We start from the raw sequence: 6,025 nt of genomic DNA on the forward strand, positions 1-6,025 counted from the left end.
TCTCTCTCTCTCTCTCTCTCTCTCTCTCTCTCTCTCTCTCTCTCTTATTCTCTCACTCTTTTTTTCTTGACAGAGTTTCTCTGTGTCGCCCTGGCTGTCCTGGAACTCACTCTGTAGACCCTCGGCTGGTCTCGAACTCAGAGATCTGCCTGCCCAGTGCTGGGATTAAAGGAGTGTACCTCCCCTGCACCCTGGCTGTTTTGGGTATTTTTACCTAAGGCACACAACAAAGACCATCTTTGTGGGAAGAGAGACGGATACTGAAAGACAGTCTCTTCAGTGGACAGTATTTCCAATAGCTTTCTGCTGGGAGAGCCCATGAGTGTGTGAGGTTCTGTCACTATAGTGCAGGTCTGAGGCTTGCCCCTTGACCAGTCCCTGACTGGAGACAGCGGAGAGAAGACAGAGCAGGGGTTCAGGGAGAGGCCTCAGATTTGGAGGGACAGCCTCTCCATTCTCCATGCTGACTGAGTGCCACCCCAGTGCCTGAGGCCTCCCAGGCACTATGAGCTGAGCACACCTGCCTTTCCTTGCCACAGATAGACTTTCTTTTGAGGCAGGCGATTTCCCTACCTATGTGAATGTGAAAGTGACAATCCTGTCGCAGAATTCTGTGGAGTTACCCTCGATTCATTCTGGAATTGGCTTTAATGGTTTTCTTTGCCTACCAACACCTTGGGAACAGCAGAGGCCCTCTTGGCAGCATACCTGTTTTTCTTATGAGAAACTGCCCCTCCTCCATCCTGGATTCAGTACACGAGGTCCTGGTAGAGTGACTCTCTAGCCTTTCCTCTTCTGTGGCGGGCACAGTGCCCAGGTCGGGTGTGTCTGAGTCAGAGTGACAGAATCCAGGATCAGATCACAACCCAGGTAGGCCACTATGAGACTTGGGAGACTGTTTTGTTTTTTCCTGAAGTCACTCGGGAGTAGGAACAAGGGAATCTTTTCTACTGGGAGCACAAGCTAATATGCTAATGCTAGTCCGGAATTGCTGGGACTATTTTTGTTACTGTAGGGAGAATGAGGAAAGACTGGGATATCACTCAATGGTAGAGTGGTGTGGCCTAGCGTGTGTAAGGGCCTAGGTTCAGTCCATAGGACTGGTGTGTCTGGAGTCAGCAGACCAGGTTACTACACCCTCAATGACATTGTCACTCAGGCCTCTGGACCTAGCCATTCCTGAAGCTGGAATGTCCCTGGATTTCCTAGTGACTAGTCAACAGTTGTCTTATCTGTTTGAGTCATCTTGAATAGAGTTTCCATCTTCTGCACTGGCAAAAAGAGAGAGTCCCAATACATCGTCCATTAAAATATCGTCCTGTGCAGAGCAGGAAAAACACTGTAGTCTGGAGAGTTGCGGGGGGCGTGCGCGTGGTGTGGTGTGGTGTGGTGTGGTGTGTGTGTGTGTTAGTATATGCTGAGAATAAGTGTGTGAGCTGAGTGTGCACAATGAGTGTGAGTCCTCGTGCTGTGTGCAAGTGGGTGTGCAACCGTGCACACTACTGTGTGGGCGTTGCACAACTACATGCAATTGTGTATCTGAGTGTGTGTCCGGAGTGATTTGTGTGAGCTGTCAGTGTGAGCCTCCACATCTCTTAAGCTCTGGATCAGGGTGACCCTGCCCTGACAGGTGGGGTCCCTTCCCTTTGGGGCCTCTTCCACCTTCTGTCCTCTGTCCCCTCCTCCCCTTCACATGCTGACAACAGCTGCCACCCTTGGCAAGTGCTGACAGCTGCAAACTTAAGTGGCTCAGGCAATAAGGGTGGCCCTGCCCCAAAGGAAGAAACGCGTACTGCCACGGCCAGGGAGCCTGGAAAGAAAGGGTGGGAGTGGAGCTTCCCTGGGGCCCAGGAGAGAGAGAGAATGCTGACGTGGCAGCCGCCCTTGTGAAACCTTTTCCTGACAATGACGGCCTGAAAATCCCCAGGCCTCAGTTTACAACAACCAAGGTCACAGACTCCTTTTCTGTGACGCATCCCTTGGAGGCTGGTCATGCGCTCTCTGCTGCCACCTGCTGGGCACTTTCTTCTTGCGGCCGTGGAGAGAAGCCAGACTGCCGCCCTGGCCAATGCGGCTTCCTCCACTTTTTTTTTTTTTTCTTTCTTTCTTTTCATCCCACGCAGCACATGGGTTGGGCTCCCTAGGTTGGGGAACTGGCTTACTCGACGCTCATCATCATAGGTCTGACACTTAGTCGATGTAGCTATCCCCACCTCAGGGCAACAAGATTGGGCTGGCAGACAGACAGGGGAAGCCAACCTGCTTCCTGCGGGTGGGTTTCCAGACTCCACCCGCAGGATTGTGCTTAGCTGGCCCATGCCTGGTGGGAGATGACAGGGACTTAGATACTTAAGCATCTGGGAATCGCTAACCTCTAGACAGATAAAGACACCAAGGTTCAGATAATTCCTCCAGCCATGTCTGCACCCTTTGCTTTCTCTCTCTCAGCTCTCCAGTTCTTCCAGCCTCCCATACCCCAACCCTGCTCCTCACCACACCACAGCCTCTCCCTCACCTCAGTTACTCTTGTAGAAATCACCTGAATATCACTCCTGCCTCTGGTCCTTACCACACATGACCCTGTCCCTTCTGTCTGCTTAGGTCTGCTCTAATACAGTGTCTGTCTCTCATCTGTGGAGCCCCAGGGTTATCTCAGCCCTTTTCCTGCCTACTGGAAGCCAATAGGCATGGCTGGATTTATGGGCTGGTGTCTCTAGAGGGACTATGTGATGGGAGTTTCATCTTCTTTATATCCACAGTGCATGGCAGGATCCTGGCAAACGGCATATGGCAAATGCTCACACAAAATGTGCTGGCTTGATCAGACCAATATGCTCCTGTCAAGAGCAGCAGAACTCGTAGACTCAGGGTGCATTCTATCCAGGTACTTGCTAAAGACAGTAGAAAAGTCCTCACCCGGTCCTGAGACTATTCAGAAGGTGGGCGAGACTCCTGTGAGGCCCATTTTTCTAGGGAAGGGAACTGAGAGCCAAAGGTATTGAGTGATTGATCTGTCATACCCACAGTTCCCACCCAACTTTTGTCTTACCCGCTGTGGCTGTCCTGGACTACAGCCCTGCACACTCCTGCTTATGTGATGCTTTCTGCACCCCACCCCCACCCCCATGCCTCCTCTCTTTCCCCCACCATCCTTAACCAAGCCAAAGATCTTTCCTCTGTGTCCCTACTCCAAGTTTAGCTAAGGGCCCCAGAAAACAGGGTGGGTCTGCAGCAGATGTCAGGGGCCAGGGGCAGCTGAGGGATGAGAGAGAGAAAAGGCACACCCTTGCTCTTTCATTTGGCTAAACAAGCGTCCACGGGCCTATTGTGCTTCCCAAACCTCAGGTTCCTAAACTGAGCTTGGAAGGAAGAGGAAAGAGCTGCAGAGGCGGAGACTCTGACCCCAAAGTGATCGAGGGCCCTCCCCTGGCTTCCGTGTCCCTGTGGCAGGCGGTGGTGGTCGGTGGTGGTCGAAATCTCTGCCCCTCAGAGTCCGAGGGAGGATGGATGGAACAGGAGGAGCATCATGAGAAGGCTTCCTGTAAACTACGGAGGGTGAGGGGACAGAGCGTGAGGGAACGTTGTGAGATGGTCAGTAGCTTGGCTCAGGGGCTGGGAGGAGGGAGAGAACGGGAACCTGGCCCAGCCGCAGGTTTTTCTGGTTTGGGAGCCAGTGTCATCAGGGAGGGGAGCCGTAGCCTCTGGGGGAGCTACCTTGGTATCCCAGAAGGTCTGCTGACTCATGCTCCTCCTCCTTCTCCTTCTCCTCCTCCTCCTCGTCTTAATTACTTCTTTTGTGCTTACAAAAGCAGCACACACTCTTTGTACAAAGAGGGCAGACAGCTCCTCCTGTTCACGCCGCTGCTGCTGCCATTTTGGCATATGTTCTTCCAGTTTTTTGTCTTTTTTTTTTTTTTTAAGACAGGGACTCACTATGTAGCCCTGGCTGTCCCAGAACCCACTGTGCAGACCAGGCTAGCCTTGAACTCAACAGAAATCTGCCTGCCTCTGCCTCTGCCTTCCAAAGGCTGGGCTGAAAGGTGTGTGCCACCACACCCCTGCCTGTCTCTTCGTTAAAGAGAGAAGCCGGTTCCTTGAGGACAGTGTAAATCCTTGCAGAACTGTAGACTGCTTATTCCCTCCGACATCCAGTTGGGACTATGGCTATCCAAACCTCTGTGGGATGCTGCATGAACGATGTGTCTGAGTTTGTATTCACAAATGGGCCCGAGGGACTGGTTAGGACCCCAGACTCAAAGGCCAAGGCTACCCTAGTACAAGTCCCACCTTCCCCATGATTGGTGGCTGGCCAACTGTAGGCAGTTTAGCCTCACTGAGCATTTTCCTTCTTCCTCGGGGGTGGTGGTGGTGGTGGTGGTGGTGGAAATCATGACAGCAGAACTCCAAAGTATGGCTGAGGCAATTAAGGATGCTGAGCTCAGCACCCAGTCTGGCTCATCAAGGACATCAAGGATGAGCTGTTGCTAGAGACACACGAGAGAAGCCCCCACTCCATTCTAGGCAAATTATCCTCCTTGGATAATATGTGAGAGATTAGTCACAGGGATTCTGGAACTCACCCCCGAAGATGGGAAGTTTGCATCTTGAGTCACAAAATCGGTTGCACAAGCGTGGGATGGGACGGGAGGAACTAAGATTTCCCAGGCGGGGTGGAAGTTCCTGCAGCAAGCCTCCTCTGCATCCCCGGCTGCTGAGCTTGTGGGCATCGGAGGTGATGGGTTCTGAGTGAGGCTGGCCAGACCGCCTGAAGCTTTTCCTTTCTCCCTGTCCAACGATAACAGGCACAGGGGCAGGGGGCAGGGGGCGGGGGCGGGGCGCGCGCGCACGCGCAGTGCTGGGAATCAAACCCAGAACTTAGGCATGTTAAGCCTGGAGCTCTCTGCTGTAAAACCTCTCCACAGCCTCCATGTGTCTCCTTTTATCACCTCTCTCAACCCCTTTGGTCCTTCAACTTCCTTAGCCAAAGTGAAGGCATCAAAATCGGCCATTCTTTGAAGCCGGGCCCCTGGGAAGGCAGGAAGAGGCCGATCTTGCTCATCTCTGGTGGGGTTTGAGTCCCCTGAACCTTAGGGCTCTCCATGCCCGCCTCCTCCCTCCCTACATCTGCCATCATGTCTGTTACAGACTGCTTGCCGCCCTGCAGCTAGGAAAATGTCTTATGTTTACTTTAGCCATTTTGAATAGGTAGGCTTAGGTGGGAAGAAGCTTCGTTTGATTTTCAGAATCTGTGACTGTCTCTTTGGTGGCTCTTGGCAGATGTGACTGGGTTCAGGATCTTGGAATGGGGAGGCTACCGTGGGTTAGCCAGACATACCCTAAAGCTGATGATAGATTGGCCAAAGAGAAGATGAGGGAGCAGTGTGCCTGTCACTGGCCTGGCAGGAGAGGACCCTGCCATCAGCTTGAAAATGAAAGGACCCCCAAGTTTCCCAGAATTCCATGCTGTGGGGGGAGGAAAAGACTGAAGCCTTGTGCTAGGCAGAAGAGGCACTGGTCTCCCAGGAAGACCTATCACACAGTTCTAACAACTTACCAGACCGATTTACTGGACAGACTAGCGCTGAGACAAGGGTGGATCAGTGATAGGCAGGTGGGCGGGACGACACCATGACCCGGACTTCCTAGTTATGCATAGTTTTTGCCCTTTATTTAAGTCTAAACTTGGGGCTGCAGGAGACTCTGTGGAGTCATGTGTAATACATGCAGGGGGATGGCACATACTTGGGAACTTAGGCCTGAATTATGAGAAATTATCAACCTCATTCTTTAAATGTCATCATCCTGTTTACTCCTGCAAGTCTTGGTCCATCCGTTCATGAATCTGCCATTAGGTTTACATAGAACAAAGGTCCTTTTATTGCACTTTAAGCTTCTGTTAGTATGGCAGTCATTTCTGACATCATTTCTTCTTCTTCTTCTCCTTCTCCTTCTCCTTCTCCTTCTCCTTCTCCTTCTCCTTCTCCTTCTCCTTCTCCTTCTCCTTCTCCTTCTCCTTCTCCTTCTC

This window comes from Mus caroli, chromosome 18 (assembly GCF_900094665.2).
Source record: "Mus caroli chromosome 18, CAROLI_EIJ_v1.1, whole genome shotgun sequence".
NCBI lineage: Eukaryota > Metazoa > Chordata > Mammalia > Rodentia > Muridae > Mus > Mus caroli.